At 40.6% G+C, this 20090-nt stretch overlaps 1 pseudogene across 1 annotated transcript in view; it reads left to right on the forward strand.

Annotated features, from left to right (window-relative positions):
- The window catches only part of LOC308375604 (integrin alpha-X-like), a 32401-nt pseudogene that overhangs the window by 7346 nt on the left and 4965 nt on the right, over positions 1 to 20090 (forward strand). Inside the window, exons 10-19 of the transcript in view lie at positions 488 to 621; positions 3747 to 3892; positions 15447 to 15595; positions 15908 to 16039; positions 16462 to 16535; positions 17482 to 17623; positions 17973 to 18071; positions 18788 to 18867; positions 19244 to 19330; positions 19418 to 19496. The product of the transcript in view is annotated as an integrin alpha-X-like (transcript). The remainder of the gene's footprint in view (positions 1 to 487; positions 622 to 3746; positions 3893 to 15446; positions 15596 to 15907; positions 16040 to 16461; positions 16536 to 17481; positions 17624 to 17972; positions 18072 to 18787; positions 18868 to 19243; positions 19331 to 19417; positions 19497 to 20090) is intronic.

Here is a 20090-nt window from a genome sequence, read left to right on the forward strand (position 1 = left end):
TACTGCAGCATGGGCCCGTACAGAATGTCTTTGTGGAAAAAAGGGGCAACAAAAATTTCACCGCCGCTGCCACGCCCCCGTCATGTAATCGCACATTTTCAAAATATAATTTTAAACTCTCACTTGCCGCGGCTGCCACACCCCTGTCATGTAATCGCAAATTTTCAAAATATAATTTTAAACTCTCACTTACCGTTGCTGCCGCTCCCCCGTCACCTGATCGCAAATATACATATTTCCTTCGGAAGGGCAACTTCAGTCGAAGATGGCAAACGGGCAGTTTCCCAAGCAAACTAAGCACACTCCTGTGCACGTCCCTGGTCATAACTGAAGAAAACAGCTAAGTGATGTGTGGTTATGAGTACTTCTGTTTAACCTTTCAGGGACAGAGGCCTGTTTGACTTTCTTAGGAAGTCTCACATGCCATAACCGGTGGGTAACTGTCCCAGAAGCGTTAACTCTCTTTCTGTCGCGTTGTCCATGATAGAGGATTGCAGGTTCATCGGTGCGGTCCAGTCTGCGGTTCTTTGGCCTGACTGTGGCCCAGTCTGCTTTGGATCATAGTGGAGACGGGCTGCCTGACATTGCAGTCGGGTCCAAAGGAGCGGTTCTGCTGCTCAGGTTAATTATATTAACGGCACACTGCATGAAGACACTAAATACACACACACAGGAGCATGCATACACTAAATACACACAGACAGGGGCATGAATACACTACACACACACAGGGGCATGCATGCACTACATACACACATACAGGGGCATGCATACACTACATACACACTCACAGGGGCATGCATGCACTACATACACACATACAGGGGCATGCATACACTACACACAACCAATGAGCTTTCAAATGTCCAAACTAACCTGTAAAACCAATGGTCTTCAGTGTGAGTTTAAAGCACACATGCAGATACGTGCGCTCATACATATTCACCCACACAACCTTACTGTTGATTGGTGTGACATAAATAATTGTGTGTGTGTGTATGTATCCCCGCAAACAGGGAACGTCCCCAGGACGTTAACAGGACATTCGCAAGGTCCCCAATCGTCCCCAATTGGTCCCCGGCACAACGTTCGCTAGAGGACGTTACCAGAACGTTTTTGACGTTCGTAGCAAGTATACGTTTGGTCCTTCTGTGACGTTTGAATGAGTCTTAAATCGGACTTTTAGGGAACATTATAATTTGGTCTCTCAGCATACGTCCCCAGGACATCCTTTAAAAACGTCCCTGTTACCTTATCCTGCAGGTCCTCTGCGTGACGTTCGCATGAGCCTTAAAACGGACTATTAGGGAACGTTCTTATTTGGTCTCTCAGCATACGTCCCCAGGACATCCTTTAAAAACGTCCCCGTTACCTTTACCTGCAGGTCCTCTGCGTGACGTTCGCATGAGCCTTAAAACGGACTATTAGGGAACCTTATAATTTGGTCAGCACACGTCCCCAGGACGTCCTTTAAAAACGTCCCCGTTACCTTTACCTGCAGGTCCTCTGCGTGATGTTCGCATGAGCCTTAAAACGGACTGTTAGGGAACGTTCTTATTTGGTCTCTAAGCATACGTCCCCAGGACATCCTTTAAAAACGTCCCTGTTACCTTTACCTGCAGGTCCTCTGCGTGACGTTCGCATGAGCCTTAAAACGGACTATTAGGGAACGTTCTTATTTGGTCTCTCAGCATACGTCCCCAGGACATCCTTTAAAAACGTCCCCGTAACCTTTACCTGTGGTCCTCTGCGGGATGTTCGCATTCGGTCCTTCCAAAACGTCCCCTTGACGTCCTCTGATGGTCCTCTCTGAACCAGAGGTTCCGCTAGAGAAACATGTTTTTCATTTGCGAGACATTTTAATGATAAGCCGGCCAAATATCTCTTTCTGCTACTAAATTAGCCTATTGAAGAAAACTGACGGCCTGCATAGCTTAAATAATAACATAATCAGGTAGTTTAGAATGCAACATGTTTATTTTCCTAAGTTTACAATGGGAAACAAAAACATTAATGTCTGATGCGCGTCAATAAGTGGCCTTTAATCGCAACCTGCTGTGGCGTTAAAATGAGCGCTGCAACATGGTCATTGCTCTGTTTAATGAGAGCAGATATTCTTAAATTATTCGACCCTCTTGTGAATCCTTTGCGTCGCCTTTTCGCATTGCTAACAGAATATTTTACTGTGACTATCAATTACCTCGCACCTGAGCCAAGAGAACTTGTCACTCCATAACGACATAAACGCCCGACATTGCAGCTTTTTCTCTGGTGATGCTGTTCGAACATCTAGGGCTTCAGGTATTCAGTGTTTGGAAAGTTCACTTTCTACATGAAGTAGCTCAGTTCATTGTTCATCATTCAAAATTTTGAACTAAGTTCACAGCTCCAATTTTCAATATGCTGCGAGTGCGAGCTATAGCCTAAATTTTCCAAAACTCTGTCTGCAATACCGCTCTCGTATACGCAACTTCTGCGCTGGGGGTTTGCGCCGAGGGATTGTGCTTTATTTAAAATGCAGCATATGCGTGTTGTTAAATAACTTTCTAACGGAAGATTAGCCTGTTCCTTTAAAACATAATAAGGGCAGTGCAAGTTTGCTTTATAGGCCTAAATATTAGGATTGTTGTCAAATCCAGATTGTGTTTGCGAGACGGGATTTTTAAAGAAATTCCAATCAGACAATTTGACCGGTGAGCTCTATACGTTCTGTTGCAGCATCTTTGAAGGCCTGTGGAAAGCTCAATGTTAAAGCTATAGACACTTGATAGACCTTCCTATGTATGCATTGTATTGGAATCATGCAGACATTACATTTATAGCACAGATCAGTAGAGAAGCATTCATATTTATTTTATTTCATCATTCTTAGTTCGGCTAGTTATTCTGCCTCCCTGCCTGCACGTCCGTGACGTGCCATGGATTTTAATTAAAAAAGGAATCATTAAGGAAAACCCTCAATGCGTAGTGACTGAGATCGCTACAATATGCTTTTCTTCAAACCCTAGGAAAAAAAGGCTAAGTTTGTTGGCTGTCTCACACTGTGATAAACGTGTTAAAGTGACACAATAGTAATCAGACAGCGTTAGTACAGTAGGTAACGATCTGGTTTAGTAATAGGAAGGTTTACGGTTCAATTCCCATGCCCGCAATCTTTGTAATCGTGTGTGTCTCTGTGTGTGTGTCTATGCATATCATATGAAATGTATAATATAAATGAACTTGTACTTGTGTGTGTGTGCGCCCTGTAAGCAAAATGACGGCTCCGCGATCTATTATATTTTTATTTTCTTCATTTAGCTCAGCAAAAACGGTCGTGCCTGCTACGTCCGCGGTGTATCCTTGAATAACGTACCCAGGACGTCTAAAACACGTTTCCCAGATGTCACCACAATGCCCTCAGGACGTTCTTGCAACTTCCTGCAGAACGTCCCCAGGACCTATAGAAACACGTTCCCCAGACGTAACCACAACGCCCTCGGGAGGTGCTTGCAACATCCTGCATAACGTCCCCAGGACCTATAGAAAACGTTTCCCAGTTGTCACCACAACGTCCTCGGGACGGTCTTGGAACGTCGTGCAAAACGTCGTAAAGTTGTCACGGGAACCATACACATTTACGTTTACATTTACATTTACGCAGGACGTCTAGGGGACGTAATTTTGCTTACAGGGATGTCAGTGGGTATGCATGTGTGTGTTTCTGTGTTTCTGAGATGATCGTTGTATTGTGTTCTGATGGTCAGGTCCAGGCCCATCGTATCCATGGTGACCAGTGTAACCTTTACCACACCCAAAATCCCCACCTCTATCTCTGGCTGCAAGGATTCCCAAGAGATCACAGCATCAGTGTGTTTCAGCATGACCAAGGCCACTACTGACAACTTCAAAGGTACAGTCATCACATGCTCTGTCAAAGCATCATCTTCAAAACATTCACTGTGTTCATTATTCCTTACTCATTTTGTGCATGTCTGGAAAAAAACGTTCAATTCAATAAGTAGTTATATAGCGCCAGTATCGATTGAAATTGTCTCTATGCACTTTATAGAGCCCAGAGCCTGAACTTAGAGCAGGCAATAAGGTGACTGGGGCAAGTAATATTCCCTTTTTACAGGAACCTTGAGCAGAACTTCTGCTCAAAAAGGAGAACCCATCTGCTTGCGAGGGGACAGGTAGAGAGATAGAGATAGAAAAGGAAAGGGGAATGGGGCGCAGAAGCGAAGGGAGGAGAGAAGGAGAAGAGAGAATCAGGGGCAAACTGATAGATTAATTCACGTATCAGATTATATAACATATGTACATATGTGCGATTTAGCATATGCACATGATACACACGTGATTCCAAGCAACATATAGAAAATAGAGTCGAATTTAAACACTGTTCAGACAAGACAAGTTCAGACGGTACAGACGCAGCAAGTTCAGACCGTTCAGATTTACTGTTTGGACACACAGAGATTCTCTAGAGTTGATGTAGTCCTGAATTAGAGTTTTGTGTTAAACTGAAATAGCCTAGTCACTTATGAATAGTATAACACTCATGTGCGCTTTCAGTTTACCTTAACTGGAAGGCAGGGCTTCCCTATTTCAGGGTATACTGTCTTTAGACAGGTGGGGTTTTGCTTACAGTACCAAAAAATAGTTAGGCCCAGCAGAATGGCAGCTGGACCTAGGCAGACATTCAGACTCTGGCTAAAAGGGGTTGTTTCCCTATTTGGGTAGTGTTAGAGACAAGTCATATGTGGAGGTAAAATTACATACTATTCTGGGATTTCTGATGGGTATAAGAACAGTGTGTATTCTGTGGCTAGTTAGATCTTGGATTCCGGACTCCAAACTCCTGTTCGTCTGTCGGCGTGTGTATGTTATTAAACCAGCTCCAGTTATCCTCAATCTTGATGGCTCTTGGCTCTTCTGATTATCGAACTCAGATCTAGTACAAAGTATTACCAATTCTCTACATCAGGGGTCTTCAACAGGGGGTCCGCGACCCCCAGGGGGTCCGCGGAGGTACTGCAGGGGGGTCGCGAAATCTTTGGTTGATAAAACATTTTTTTTTAATATTTAAAAAAAAAAAAAAATCAACCAATTTTTTCCCCCACAAATGTAAATGTCTTCCGAATCAGAATTGTATTTATTCCCTTTAAATTTACATTAACATAAATCCAACATATTGTAGCAAACGTATAAATTGATCGAGAAGACGTTATCTTTCAGTCCAATCGACACATTCAGCTACCCACAGCTCTCTCAAGCTGGGCACCGGTTCACTCACAGCACCTTTCATGCAAATACGACAGCACAGGCATTAGCCAATCAGATCGCGTTTCTGCCTAAAGAGCGCGAAGATCAAAAATAAAAGATGGCGGACCAAACTCCATAGCTGGTCTTGTTTGTACCTATAAATTGTTAGTTTGACATTTTTTTGCTTAGATTTTTAAAAATAAATAAAGAGAAATAGACACTGTACAAGGGCAAAAAACTTAACTGAAAAATAAATCTGAGAGGATTTGCAAGGTGTATGAGCCCAAGGGGTTGCAACGACGGACTCGTGAATGTCCGCACAGGAGGCCATTTTAAGGACGGAATAGTTCCGGGAGGGATCAGTGGTACGTTAGGTAACGTCAGTGATCTTCACAATCGTTTACACTCATACCTTGCGGAAATCTTGACGGATTTACAAATTACTTGATTTACAAACGTCATTACCTTGGTAATAATTCTCGATGCTTGAACATGTTGAAATGTGCAGCTTTATTGTGTATCACGGCTATTGTGTTTCAATCATTTTACATCAATTGGCGAGGCATAATTGTTCTTTCTTTTCAATACAACTTAAGTTGCACATAATAAAACTGAAGTTGCACATGATTTCCAATCGGGTTGGTTTGTTAAACATCTACATTATGATTTCCACAGGAAATTGCTGACTTTATTGCCAATGAAGATGCCAGAATTGTGTGCAGTCTGTTCTTGTGAACGTTCCCTTAAAACGAGATCCCGTGGGATCACCGGTATTTTATTATATCAGTAATATTGCTTTTAAAACGGTGATAATAAAAGTATGTATGTATTTCCTGTTGCCATTCTGTATGCTGAGTTTTAGTAGCCTATTGATTTTACATAAATAGCTTGTGCTTGTGTATTTATGGCACCTATCTGAGCGAGCTATTCCGTCTCAAAATGTCCGAATTGTGCGGACATTTGACTCCGTCGGCCAGCAACGCGGACAACTTATCTAGCCTTTATTATTGATATCTATGTATGAGCCCCCTAGCTACTAAGCATGCTACTACCTACAATCTTAACAACTTGCTAGCGGTGTGATTGGTTTGTTGACCTGTCAATCTCACTATAACATCTATGTTGTCATCACAACTCCATGCGCCAGACTCCTCCTCCGTCATCCTTTGGATCGTGTCAGTCAGGAGTTATTGAAAAGAAGATACATCTCACTAATGTGGGAGGATGTGTGCCATCGACAGATGCTTGAGGAGAAGTTGTTATTAATTGTTAGCTCAGAGTTGTTTGCAAGTAGTATGTTTATGAATGGCAGTGGCACGGCCACCCTGTTCCTTTCATGTTGTTAAATGATAAATTCAATTCATTGTTAAATTCGTTGTTCAAAAATGTTAGGTTAAATTCAATGTTAAAAAATGTAAATGTTAATGAATATATTAACCTTTGTATTATTTGAATAGCTTAGTATTGAATACACAATAACAGGGTAGCTATGTTTATTTGGCACTAGGCCCAGTATATTATAAACAAAATTTTATGCAATTTATATAGTAGGGGGTCCCTGCTCATCTCGCCATCAGTTTGGGGGTCCCTGGCCTGGAAAACGTTGAAGACCCCTGCTCTACATCATAGTTGTCGACCGCGAAAGGTACTGAATAAGGACAAAGAAAGCGTCAGGAGATGTGGTTTTCGCCGCCTGGCTCTCGTTCAGCTGCAAGCGCGCATTAATTGGTAAGAATGGCATACTTTTGCTAAAATATATGCAGCTGAGTGAAGTCAGAAGCGATTACGGCTATCCTGACGTAGTCCTCAGTTAAAGAATTCTAAATTAAAGAGTCTTAAGGTTGAGGAACATTGGAATACCTGGTAATAATATGTCTTATGTTTGTAGAACGTGTATGTTTGTATACTAATGTCTTGGTGAAGTTTGTTGAAGTGTATGTTTGTATACCAATGTCTTGGTGTGTACGTATTGTGTATATCGTGTCTAAAGTGAAAGTTTACGAGTGAGAGGAGTTCGCCGTGCTTTCGGTTAAATGGTATGGTGTTATGCGCTGATAGTGTGTAGGACTCCACTTCCCAGCATGCTCAATAGAGTTACGCATGCGCAGTAGGAGTACAAACGCTACAGGCATATACGGTAGGAAAAACGTTGGTATAATTATATTTCTTTAGAATAAAGGGTGTGTGTGTGCAGATTGGAGAAGGTCTCTCTGCAAGAAAGAGTGTGCAGGTTGGACAGGAGCTCCTTGCATTGTGAGATAGTGTGTGAGCCTGAGTTACGAGTGGATGATAGCCTATAGTAAAAACGGATAGAAGAGGATCTCTTCGTGAATAACGTGATAATTAAAGAAAGGTGTAATTAAAGAAAGGTGTAATTAAAGAAAGGTGTAATTAAAGAAAGGTGGTTAATGTTAAAGAAAGGTGGTAATTGTGGGATCTCTGCGTTGACAAAGTGTGTTAAATTGTAAAAGTATTACGTGTAGGCCTATGTTGTTTAAGTTGTTGGTGAAAGTATAGCGCTATGAGTAATGCTCTCTTCGGTAAAGAGTGTGGTATTTATGTTATGTGTAGTTTCAAAGAATGACGATTCTGTGAAATATTGTAAGTTGAAGTATTAAGCATTTAAACTGAGAATAAGTTAAATACATCCAACACATAAGGTATAAAACAAAAGGGTGTTGGGAGATAGTATTGACACATTTCCTTAAGCAACAGACACACCGGTATAAACACCACACGCAGTTGTTCAGTTATGAATTGTCAATGAATCATAAATGAGAAATTGTCATTGAAATGAGATTGTCATTGAATATTCCTTTAAAGGTAATTTCGTGACTAGTGGAGAAAGCAGATGAGAGACTGCATTGTGAGTATAGTGAATTCTAGAGAATTTGAGATTGTTGTTGTTATAAAGTTTAAAATATAAGTTTTAGAGTTGTTTTTAAGTTTTTGGAAGAAACATAAGCTAAAAAGAATACATTAGGCAATTGAATTTAGAGTTTAAAATTGGAAGACTTGTATGATGATAAGTAGTAGGTTATTGTGAGTATTTTTAAATTGGCAAAAAGATTAGGTGATCGTAAGAAATTTAAATGTGGGGCAGCGAGATTACTAAATTGTTTGTTGAGAAAATTATATGTGGAAAAGACATTGTAATTAATGTTATTTGACAGAATTGTGAGTAGGGGAAAAAGGTTGGGCCATATCATCCTGCCATACGAGTTATTTTCTGTCATAAAGGGAGAGAGACAGAGGGACAGCGCGTAGGAGAAGCAGAGAAAGGAGGGGTTAGCCCCTCCCGTACTGCTCCTTGTCACACAGAGGAAGAGGAAAAATCCTTGAGTAAGCTTTAAGCAAAGAATTATTTTTCAAGGTACAGTAATATAGTTTAAAGTATACGGCTGTGGTCAGAAAAGAGAGAGAGGAATAATTATAATACAGAGAGCTGTGGTAAAAATTTGAATTCAAAGGATGGCGTGGGAAGAAATAAGCAAATTGTATTTGTCGGAAGCAAGTGAGAAACTAGGCGTTAGCGCTGCATTTTGGTCTCTGGCTGATGACACCATAATAACAGAAGAGGGTGTTTGTATTTCGTTTGCGCTGGGGTGTTTGTACCTCGGGGTGACCCGTACAGTTTGAGGAGCTCTGATGTCAGAGATGCGTTGAATGAATCGGTGAGTGTGTGTGTTAGATGAAGGAGATAGATGCTGTGTGGAATACAATAAATCTTGCCACCATTACGAAACCTCCTTTTCATCTCCTGTGTTAAATACTTTGAACGACGCCCAACCACCCGTTAACATAGATTACCAGAAAACAACGTAGAGTTTCAGTGGGCCGTTGACTAACTGGAGAGAGAGGGTTACATATAAGAATATGGCGTCATTAACAAATACTATGAGAAGTTTTGGGGTAAGATAGATGAAATAATTGTTCTCATTAATGGATTTGTGACGGAAACAATAAAACAGGATTGCTCAAAGGCAGACATGGAGCACTTGATAAAGAAAATTGTGAAAGAAGAGACATTGATTTTTAATGCTTTAAGGCCAAGGAAAATAGGCAGGGATGCAACTGCCCAGTGTCAGGGGGGTATGCAGCAACAATTTTGGCGCCCCCCCCCCCCCCCCCCCTTTTTTTTTTGCTTTATCCATCTTCCATCCAACCAACTCACTACTCGTAGCCTAGTTCAAACTGCTTGTGTGTTCAGCGGTCACGGCGCTCAAGCTCCCTCTTCTATGTAAAAATTCTATTATGGAATCTTAAGAGATGAGGCGCCTACTCTAGCCTCTTTAGTCCTCTAAAATGTTATATAACATTAAGGAAATGCAGAAATGATTTAGAAACGCACAATAGTAGCTATATATAGAAAATACCCCAAACATTTTAATATTATTATTTTTTTACCATCGCTTTGGCGCCTCCATGGGTGCGGCGCCCCTATGCGCCGCATACAGCGCATACCCACTTTTTGCGCCACTGAAAATAGGATAAGGAAAAAGTTATTTGATAAAATGATAAGGCAATTGAGAAGTTTGTGGAGAATGCAGGCTGAGGTGTGGGGATGTCTGAGTGTTGGAGACAGTCCAGAAAAGGGAACAAGATAAAAAGCATTATAACTTAAGGTAAAAAGTAGCCTAATTGATGGGGATCTGTAAATATAACTTTTGGATAACTTTAGTGGTGAGGTGGAAGAGGAAAATTTCCACAGCCAGAGTTGTTAACACTAGTGCTTCCATTAAGGTTTAAACAGGAGTAAAAGAGACAGCACATAGTCCATTAGGGAAAGTGTGAGATAAGTCAAGAATAGAGAAAACAGAGAAGGCAGTAATTAAGAATCAGAAATAGCAGGAAAATGCTACACATAGAAAAAGGCCGACACATATAACTATTGACTGTGGGGACATCAGGTTGTGGCTGGGCTGACCTCTACTACCCATATGTGCAAGAAAGTGCTCCAATACAACTCGTCTGGAAAGAGAGATGGAAAGAAAACATCTTGCTTGGATCTATGCCTAAGATCTGAATGCAAAACTAACTGGACTATGTGAGAAGGACAAAGATAGCTCAGGCCCTTGCATCTGGCCTGAGACTGCAATTCATGCCTGTGTCGGCGTCTGCTTGGCATCTGCTTGGCGTCTCACAGCAATCCCCTCCCAAAGAGTTTCATGGCAGCTCACGACCAGCCAATGAACAATCCAACTGGACACAGCCATCTTGACAGTGGCAGCAGCCCTCAGAGGAAAGAGGGAGAAGGGGGTGAAGGGAGGTGGCAGGTGAATAGGACTCCGACATGACCACCCACACAGCAAGGACTTCTCTCAAGTATATGCACTATGTGGTGGGACGAGGGTATGCTCAGCCATGAATTGGTGAAACCAGGGGGTCTAGTTTCCCTGTACTGGGGTGTGTAGTATTAATAAAAGGCCTAGTGAATTCTACAATTCCAGTATCAATTAATATGAGTGGGAAGGAAGTAAGGATGCCCATATTCATTTAAAATCATACTCCTATTCATTTGTTAGAGAATTATGTGTTTTGCCATATGAGAATTTAAATTGAGTGTACCTAGGCTGGACTTTCTTTGACTAATCAGACACCATGCCTCACAATGGTTCTCCAAGCACTTCTTACGCCGCAAATGTAATCAAACCAAGCTGATAGAGAACTTCACTGCAGGTAACATGATGGTCCTTCAGACTTTTGTTACACCTACAAAAACACAGGTTTAGAGTAAATGATCCTTATTGATAGTGAGTATATCCATTATATGTCATATAAAGATAGGGTTAATAAGGGGTTTAAAAGATAAGATGATTCTCAACACAAACACTTAAGATAGATTTAACTAGATATGCATTTAGAATTTGAAAATTAGACATGGTAAACAGGAGAGAAATACGGAGAAAATAGAGACATGGAGAAAAGAGGAGTAGAGTATTGAAAGTTTCTCTTGTCAGTATTCTTATTTATACAATGTGCGGGCGTCAGTGAAACTTAGAACTAGGCCATTATGGGTATGGAGGTATATGTCTTATGTGAATGACAAGGAGGTTTGAAGGAGTTTTGGAATGGTTGGCTTGAGATTAAGGGGGTGTCAGGTGAGAAAACATATTCCAATAAGGAATCACAGTTTAGGGTATATATGGGGAGTTTTAATAATATGAGTGGGTCTGTATGGATGTGTGTAATTCAAAGATTTGTGGGTATGTTTGTGCGTGTTTGTAAGAAAGGCTTGTGTGTTTGTGTGATGAAGATAGGTATGTGTGGTTTTTGTTCAGCTATCGCACACTGGATAAGACATGTAGCAGTATTGAAGTTGCTGTTCTTCTGAGTGACAGGAAGGGGCGTGTCTGTGAGTCCGTGAGGAAAAATGAGAATCTTCCAAACAGTGAAGATGTGAGAGGGGAATTGTGTTAGTTTTATGTTAACACATGAAGGTATAGGTGAATATATGTGGTTTTAAGTGTCTCTTACAGGCTTGGCTGTAATATCTACACTAAGGGGTTTTTGTTGAGGAACAGAAATGGCATCAAGGGAAGGTATGCCACGGGTAATTGTACTTTCAGTGGGTGAGGGGCATGAGGTAGGAATGCCATGCCTGTGAAGTATTAGTTTACTAGTGATATATCCTGGTATTGAGTAGGGTTGATGTAGTATGCAGATTGTGAACATCAATGTAAGCCGTTTGGTTATTAGCCTATTATGTTACTAAGGGGGGTTAGCCATTATATATGTGATAAGCCGTGTGGGCTTTGGTTGTTTGCCACACAGGATTCAACAATTACTTTGCAGTAAACTTAGTACTAGAAAATATACTGAGAAATATGTGATGAATCTTGATGGAATAAGACCATTGGATAAAAAAGGGGATTAACTGCGGGCATGATAAAATATGAATGTACTATGATGGCCACATGGTAACTTCATACATGTTATTAGCCCTGTTGTTTTGTACGCACTTTGAGTTTAAGTAAGGGGGGGTATATGAGAACAATTTTGAATTTGGGGTTATGGTCACCCTAATTATGGGAGGTTTGGGATTACAATTTGTATAATGCTATGTTTGTAGCATCTCTAATCAGAGAAAAGGAGTGCGGATAAAACTTTTGGGTAATACTTTACACTAAAAGGTGTGATCGTATAGGTAGTTACGTACTACATAGATATGAAAAGGTATTGGAGATATGGAGTGATTTATATTGAGGAATGTCTAAGTACAGGACCAAAATTAAGAGAGGGTAAGTATACTTCTTAAATATGTGATATTATTTTTGTTTTTAGCATTACAGCAATGCTTTTAGTATAACAATAAGAATGTATGGGAAGCATGGAATACAAGTACTGCAAATCATCAATCATATTACACTTTTAGAGCATGTCTAGAGGGCATGTGGAAATTATGTGTACCTGTCATTTCTAATTTTTGGAGATTATATACACACAGGTGGATGCAGATGGACTGATCCAGTCAGGAGACTGGGTATAGGTGAAGCTTTTAACCAAAAAGAGCTCCCAGCCTATGGTGATATCAAGGTTCTAGTGTCTAATATTGTACTAACTTTTTGTATAATTTCAGGACCACAAGGTGATGGGACTACTACAATTTATTGTATCAGGGTTAGAATGGGAAGCATTCTGTTGCAGCAGCTCGACCTGGATGAGAGGCTGTGAAGGTCATGGAAATGCTGCAGTGAATGAATGTTTCTTGTCATTGCAGGAAAGAACTGTTGGATGATATACATGGGAAGTCATTCACATAAAAATAGGACATTTCATGTTGAAAAGGGTGTTGCATACACATTGAGAGACCATTGTAAATTAGATGTACACAATTGGCCAGAAACTGATTTAGCGGAAATCCGTGAGTACACTGTAGAAGAATATTTCAATTACGAATGTTTTGACATGACTAATAAAGAGCATGTGGGTATTTTTGAAGGAAATTGTAATAGAACTTGGACACTGGTTACCAGTGGTCCTTTTAACACTTCAAATAAGAAATCTATGTTATACAGGCAAGCATGGGAGCTGCGAGGACTTGTTCCTATCAGATGTAAACCAGGCATGACTAACTGTACTAAAATGGATAGATTCCTAGACGGTCGAAGAACATGTATGTATGCTTATCATTTCCCCCATTCTCCACAGGATGCTCCATTAGCTGATATATGGTGGGCGTGTGGAAAAGAATTTGGATTAAGAAACACGCTACCTCATGATTGGACAGGGAAATGTGCTAGAGTAGCCATAATGCAACGAACAAAAGTTATTAACGTGGACACAGCACCTGGTGGGAATTTCACAATAGCAATGAACAAACTGTTTAATTTACGGACAGAGCTGAAGCAGAATGCAGGCCCCCCTGAGATGGGTTCTGTATTAGCAGACTGGTTCAAGAGCATCTTCGGGGGATGGGGGACCTGGTTTGCTTCAGTACTTGGTATCATTGCACTAATCGTATTGGTGTTCAGTCTAATTGTATGTTGTGTTATTCCTTGTTGCAGGTCACTTGCAGTCAGAGCAATAGCTTCTCAATTTACCCAGATGACAGTGTTGGTTGATAAAAGTGAAAGCCGAGTGGGGTTAACAATGTCTTATGGTAACGATGAAGCGCTTGAAATGTTACAGGTTATGAGCAACTAAGACATTATGGGTCAGGGAGGCAGTCCTGACTCCAACGGTGGCAAATGGGAACTAGGTGACTAGACCATATTAGCCCTGGAAAAAAAGAAACAAACAAAGTAGCAGGCCAAAATCAAGTGCTAGTCTGCCCTCGCCAGGCAGAGCGATAAGTGGTTTACCACTATCGCAACCTCTGATTCTACGGCAGACTCAAAGGAAGTTGAAGAATCACCACACCAGCAGTCATGTGTTATGTATTAAAAGTATAATGCAGTAGTTGATTTACTTATGAGTATAATGTAATAACTCAGGGAAAATGTAATAACGTATGATGTGAACAAAGGGGCGTATTATTATTCTTTAAAGGATTTCCCTCATATACAGAAAGGCCTCTCAAGGAACTATACTTCCTAGAGATGAATGTGAAGCGTAATGGTAAAGTGTAATGGGTAAAAAGAAATTGAGTATCCATAGTGAAGTTAATGTCTATAGTAAAATTGTGTGTGTAATAGTTTAGATAAACAGAGAGTGCCTCAGTAAAATAGACAAATGTGCTTGTAGCTTTTTAGACGAAGCTATATTTCCATACTTGTGTATTTTTTATTTTTCATATGACAGGCCATATGGGAATGTTCCATGGTCTCTGTGTGTGTAAAACTCTCCTAGGCGTACCCTAGGGAGGCATTATTGTTCTGTGATGTAAACTACTGGAAGTTGGTGACATAGCTGTATTGGATGTTTGGAGTAATGTGATGTTTAGCATAAGGTTAGTTGTAGGCTTTACTGTATAAGTAAAACTGTGCTTGTTTGCTGTATAGTATAGTAATAAATGTTTAGGTTGTAACAGGTGTTAGGATAAGGTGTGAATTAATTCACAAAGGGGCGAATATGTAGTCCTGAATTAGAGTTTTGTGTTAAACTGAAATAGCCTAGTCACTTATGAATAGTATAACACTCATGTGCGCTTTCAGTTTACCTTAACTGGAAGGCAGGGCTTCCCTATTTCAGGGTATACTGTCTTTAGACAGGTGGGGTTTTGCTTACAGTACCAAAAAATAGTTAGGCCCAGCAGAATGGCAGCTGGACCTAGGCAGACATTCAGACTCTGGCTAAAAGGGGTTGTTTCCCTATTTGGGTAGTGTTAGAGACAAGTCATATGTGGAGGTAAAATTACATACTATTCTGGGATTTCTGATGGGTATAAGAACAGTGTGTATTCTGTGGCTAGTTAGATCTTGGATTCCGGACTCCAAACTCCTGTTCGTCTGTCGGCGTGTGTATGTTATTAAACCAGCTCCAGTTATCCTCAATCTTGATGGCTCTTGGCTCTTCTGATTATCGAACTCAGATCTAGTACAAAGTATTACCAATTCTCTACATCATTGACTTTATTCTGCAATGAATGCTATCTTATATCCACTTTCAGTTCTTACACTGGAGTTTACTGACTAGTATCCTCACCGTGAGATTGGCGATACCAAATCCTCATCAAAAGAAGCCATCGCTGACACAAGCAAATGTGTGACTAAGAGGTGTAAGAGATGGCACTGAATGAGAGCTTGTTCTTCTTTTAGACCTGCAAGCAAAACTCAGCTACACCCTGAAGCTGGATTATGTCCGGCAACGGACTCGCGCCTACTTCACAGACAAGGAAAAAGAGAAAACCTTCCTGTCCCAAGTGTCACTTCAAAAACACTGTTTCCCGCATCCTTTCTTCGTGAAGGTTAGTTTGTAGTCCTTAGAAAGGGCAACTGCTTTGGGTCTGCTTTGGACTATAACAGTGAAAGGCAAACTACCATGTTATCCATTCTCAGGACAAAGGCCCTCAAACACACTGAACACATTTATGTAAATATGAAGGAATTTTTGATGTGGGTCAAGACAATCACGTTACATGTGGTATACATAGCTATCGCTAAATGTGTTAATATGATAAATATATAATATAATATTTGCATCCTCTTATTTTCATTGAATCTCACCCACCATGTTTCCCTCCATCCTGCCTCCACCCCCGGTTCCCTGTCTCCTCCAGTGCTTACCTGAGGATGCTCTGAGTCCTGTGGACGTCCAGGTGATCGTCTCCTTTGAGGGGGTTCCTATACAGACTGCAGAGGGCCTGGTACCACAGCTGGCCAGCGGTCCCATTAAAGTCACAGACCACAAGGTGATAACAATTGTTTTTTCATTAATAGACATCATTACTTTTTGTTGTTTTTGAAGCTAATCCTACTAACATGGCACTCTTGACTAAGGTTTTTATAATGTTTCGATGTTTTTTAAGAAGCTCTTGAAGACCCAACTCTTCAGAGAGCACCTCCCTTCCTAACTTTACTTGCACTTACAACAGTAACATTAACTGCACTTCATTTCTATTTCTTATGTAAAATAGTATTTATTGTTACACTAGGACTCTATTGCTCGAGGCTTGATTGTTCTCTCCCTTGAATGTTGCTTTGGATAAAAGTGTCTGCTAAATGTAAATGTCTTTGCATGTGTGTGTGTCCAAGTAACTTTTTCAAGGCCTGTTTGTTGTCATTACTAATAGCCTAATAAGTTGTCTGAGCCCAACTGATTTATGTGCCGCAGTTACATTTTGAGATCGACTGTGGAGAAGACAAAGTCTGTGAAGACGACATACGAATTGACATTAACTTTTCTGGGTAAGTCTGCAAAAGATCAAAGAAGGCTCTTCAATAACTGTGTAAACCTTATATACCTTATGTGGATCATCAATCATTGTTGCATCTCATAAATAAGATGTGTACCTTCACCAGATGGTGTTACTGACAGTTACATTCGTATACATTTGTGGAGTGTTCAGTTCAGTTGTATTTATAAAGCGCCAGTAGCACTTGAAATTGTGTGTAGGCGCCTCAGAGACCCCAGAGCCTGAACCTCCCTGGAGCAAGCACTAAGGCGAGAATAAGAAGCAAGCCAATAAGTTCATACATGCATCAGTATAACTAACATTTGCATACATGCTGTATATACTGTATGTATACATACACTCAAGGAAACATCAGATTGATAGTGGATAAAAAAGCGTTGGAAGTATTGAATGTAGAAATGCTCAGTGGGAACATGAAGAGAAACTAAAGTAACAGGTAAAGATCTGGTTTTGTAGCAGACACTTTTAGCGAATGAATGACCACATTAAGAAAGCTGCGACGCTAACCACTGAACCACCACTAGCAGCCCTAAGTAACGCGAAGTAGAGAGAACAGAGACACTGTAGATGTTGCAGCTGTGTAGGGTTTACTGACACACTGCAAACTCCACAATCAGGACGACCAATGATACTCTTACATTATGGAATGTCAAGTGGAGGTATTTTTCCCATTGATGTAACAAAATCAGTGGCTCAAAATGCAACATGATCATGAAACCAAAATGAATATCATGACGACACTCTCACTGGGGGGTGAAAACATCATTCAAACCTGATTTGAAAGTAATTCATATTGAGGATGTCATAGCCTTGCACCACACACATTTGACTAGCAGGTTAATCTGCTGAGAAGAACCATTTTTTATGCAAGCAGTTCCTTTTTTTGGTAAAGACTCCTCGTAGAAGGGTTCTTGAGCGCTGTTGCCTGGTTCCAACAGGTCCTCTACCATAGAGGTGGGCATTGCACAGGAGATGAATGTGACAGTGATGGTGGAGAATAAGGGAGAAAACTCCTACAACACCCGTGTGTCTCTGTCCTACCCATATGGCCTCTCCTACAGGACCTTCGCCAAGACCCAGGTGTGTGTGTGTGTGTGTGTGTGTGTGTGTGTGTGTATGTATGTGTGTGTGTGTCTCTGTCCAACCCTCACGTCCTCTCCTACAGGACCTTCACCAAGACCTAGGTGTGTGTGTGTGTGTGTGTGTGTGTGTGTGTGTGTGTTTATGTGTGTGTGTATGTCTGTATGATTTCATGACTATATGTGTTTGTGTCTCTGTCGTACTCTCACGTCCTCTCCTACAGGACCTTTACCAATAATTGTTTGCTTGTCAAACCCCTTGTCATCCATTATCCTTACATGCGATATTACTGGTATTATATTGAAAAGTATGTTCAATACTAAGCTTGTGTCTGTGTTTGCTGTGACAGGGCAGAGTGGAGTGCAGTTCTCTAGTTAGTCCAGATGGATCCACCCAGGGGAAGACTGACTGCAGCATTAACAGACCCATCCTAAGGGCTGGTGATAAGGTCAAAAAACACTAAGTACACGCTCTAATTTGTACTGTATCAGTAGTGATAACTGGTCAACACCAGTGGAGGGCACTGTTCACATCTGAATTGTGTTTTCAACTGAGCCAAATGTCACACACACACACACACACACACACACACACACACACATTCACACACAGTACACACTGTCCTTTTATATACACAAAATAGACTAAAGGAATGTGAAAATGCAAAAGCCTAGTCCAGAAAGTCTTTTTATTATTTTATTTTAAAGAAGCATTATGCAACAATTGTACTTCAGGATTAGGGTTAGGATAAGCAGTTTTACCTTAAAATAACAGCTTGAAAAAAATTGGGGCGCTACAATGACTTTTAATATGGAGAATAGCCAGAATCACGGTGTCATTGCCATACCAGGGTCCATAGGCATATTACTGCTAAATGCAGGATTGCCTGAAGCCGCTCGGCTTTTTACTGTCGAACTAGTAAGTAGCTTATTTGCCGTCTTGCTTTGCCTTGTGTTGCACTTGCTTGATATTTGACTGTGTTAGGACAGTTGTTGACTAACTAGTTTGTCATAAAGTCAGCACATTTCAAGAGATTTCGTTAGTTTTAGCCGCTAGCATATTATAAGCGATTAGCAATTGATCCGGAATGCTACTTTAACTATAACGATAATTATTTCATTATATTTGAATTATAATGATACATATTTTCATTATATTTTTCAGGTTGTCTTTGTTGTTCAGTATGGAATTGATGGCAACAGTCAATTTGCTGACAGAGTCACCATACAGGCCCAGGCTTCAAGGTAAATTCTACACCCACAATAACAGGCCCAATGTGACTACCGTTCAAAGGTTAGGGGTCACTTAGGAATTTCCTTTTTTTCGAAAGAAAAGCAAATGGATGATTCTTTGACAAAAGAACATTTTGAAGGGCACAATTATTATTTAAATTAAAAAACATTTTTTCTAACCTTGCCAATTACTATATCTCCTATTCAAACTAATTTCATGTATGTTTTCATGAAAAACAAAAACATTTGTAAGCGACCCCAAACTTTTGAACGGTAGTATAGGTTGACCATATATTTTAGTACATCTGTTTTTCACTACCCAAGTTTTTGAGATGTTAGGGCTTAGAGCCCATGCTGCCCATTGAGTCAAACTATGATCTGTTTTTAGTGACAACGAGAAACACGCTCCTGATAGCGAACTGTCCAAGTCTCTGGACATTGGGGTCAAATACAGCATCTATGTCATACTGAAAAGGTCAAAGTTCTTTGAAACACTCTTAAAATATATTTCTCTCAGGCTGCAGTTTTGTTTTTAAATCTATTTCATTTCTTGTTCAATCAGATTTGATGACACAACAAACTACATTAATTTTACCGCCGGTAATAACGACCTCCAAAGGCCAGTGATGCAGAATTTAGAGGTAGAGTAAACCACTGATGCTTGTACTTGCATAACACTATACTTTGACATTGTAAAATTGTGTTAATCTCTGTTACTTTGTAACCTAATGAGTCGGATTAGATGGACTATATACTTAGTGGTATAGTTGCATTGGATATATAAACATTGGATGTATAAAGAATGGCATGATATATTTATCATCTTTATTTCTATCACATTCCTAACCCATTGTTAGCATGGAGGGGGGCCAGGTCTGGGATGCCAAACACTACTGTTGAGCCTTCAGGGGGTGTTATGGGTCTAATTCAGTGAAACACACTACTGTTGAGCCTTCAGGGGGTGTTGTGGGTCTAATTCAGTGAAACACACTACTGTTGAGCCTTCAGGGGGTGTTGTGGGTCTAATTCAGTGAAACACACTACTGTTGAGCCTTCAGGGGGTGTTATGGGTCTAATTCAGTGAAACACACTACTGTTGAGCCTTCAGGGGGTGTCATGGGTCTAATTCAGTGAAACACACTACTGTTGAGCCTTCAGCGGGTGTTATGGGTCTAATTCAGTGAAACACACTACTGTTGAGCCTTCAGGGGGTGTCATGGGTCTAATTCAGTGAA

This window comes from Sprattus sprattus, assembly GCF_963457725.1.
Source record: "Sprattus sprattus genome assembly, chromosome: 14".
Lineage (NCBI taxonomy): Eukaryota > Metazoa > Chordata > Actinopteri > Clupeiformes > Clupeidae > Sprattus > Sprattus sprattus.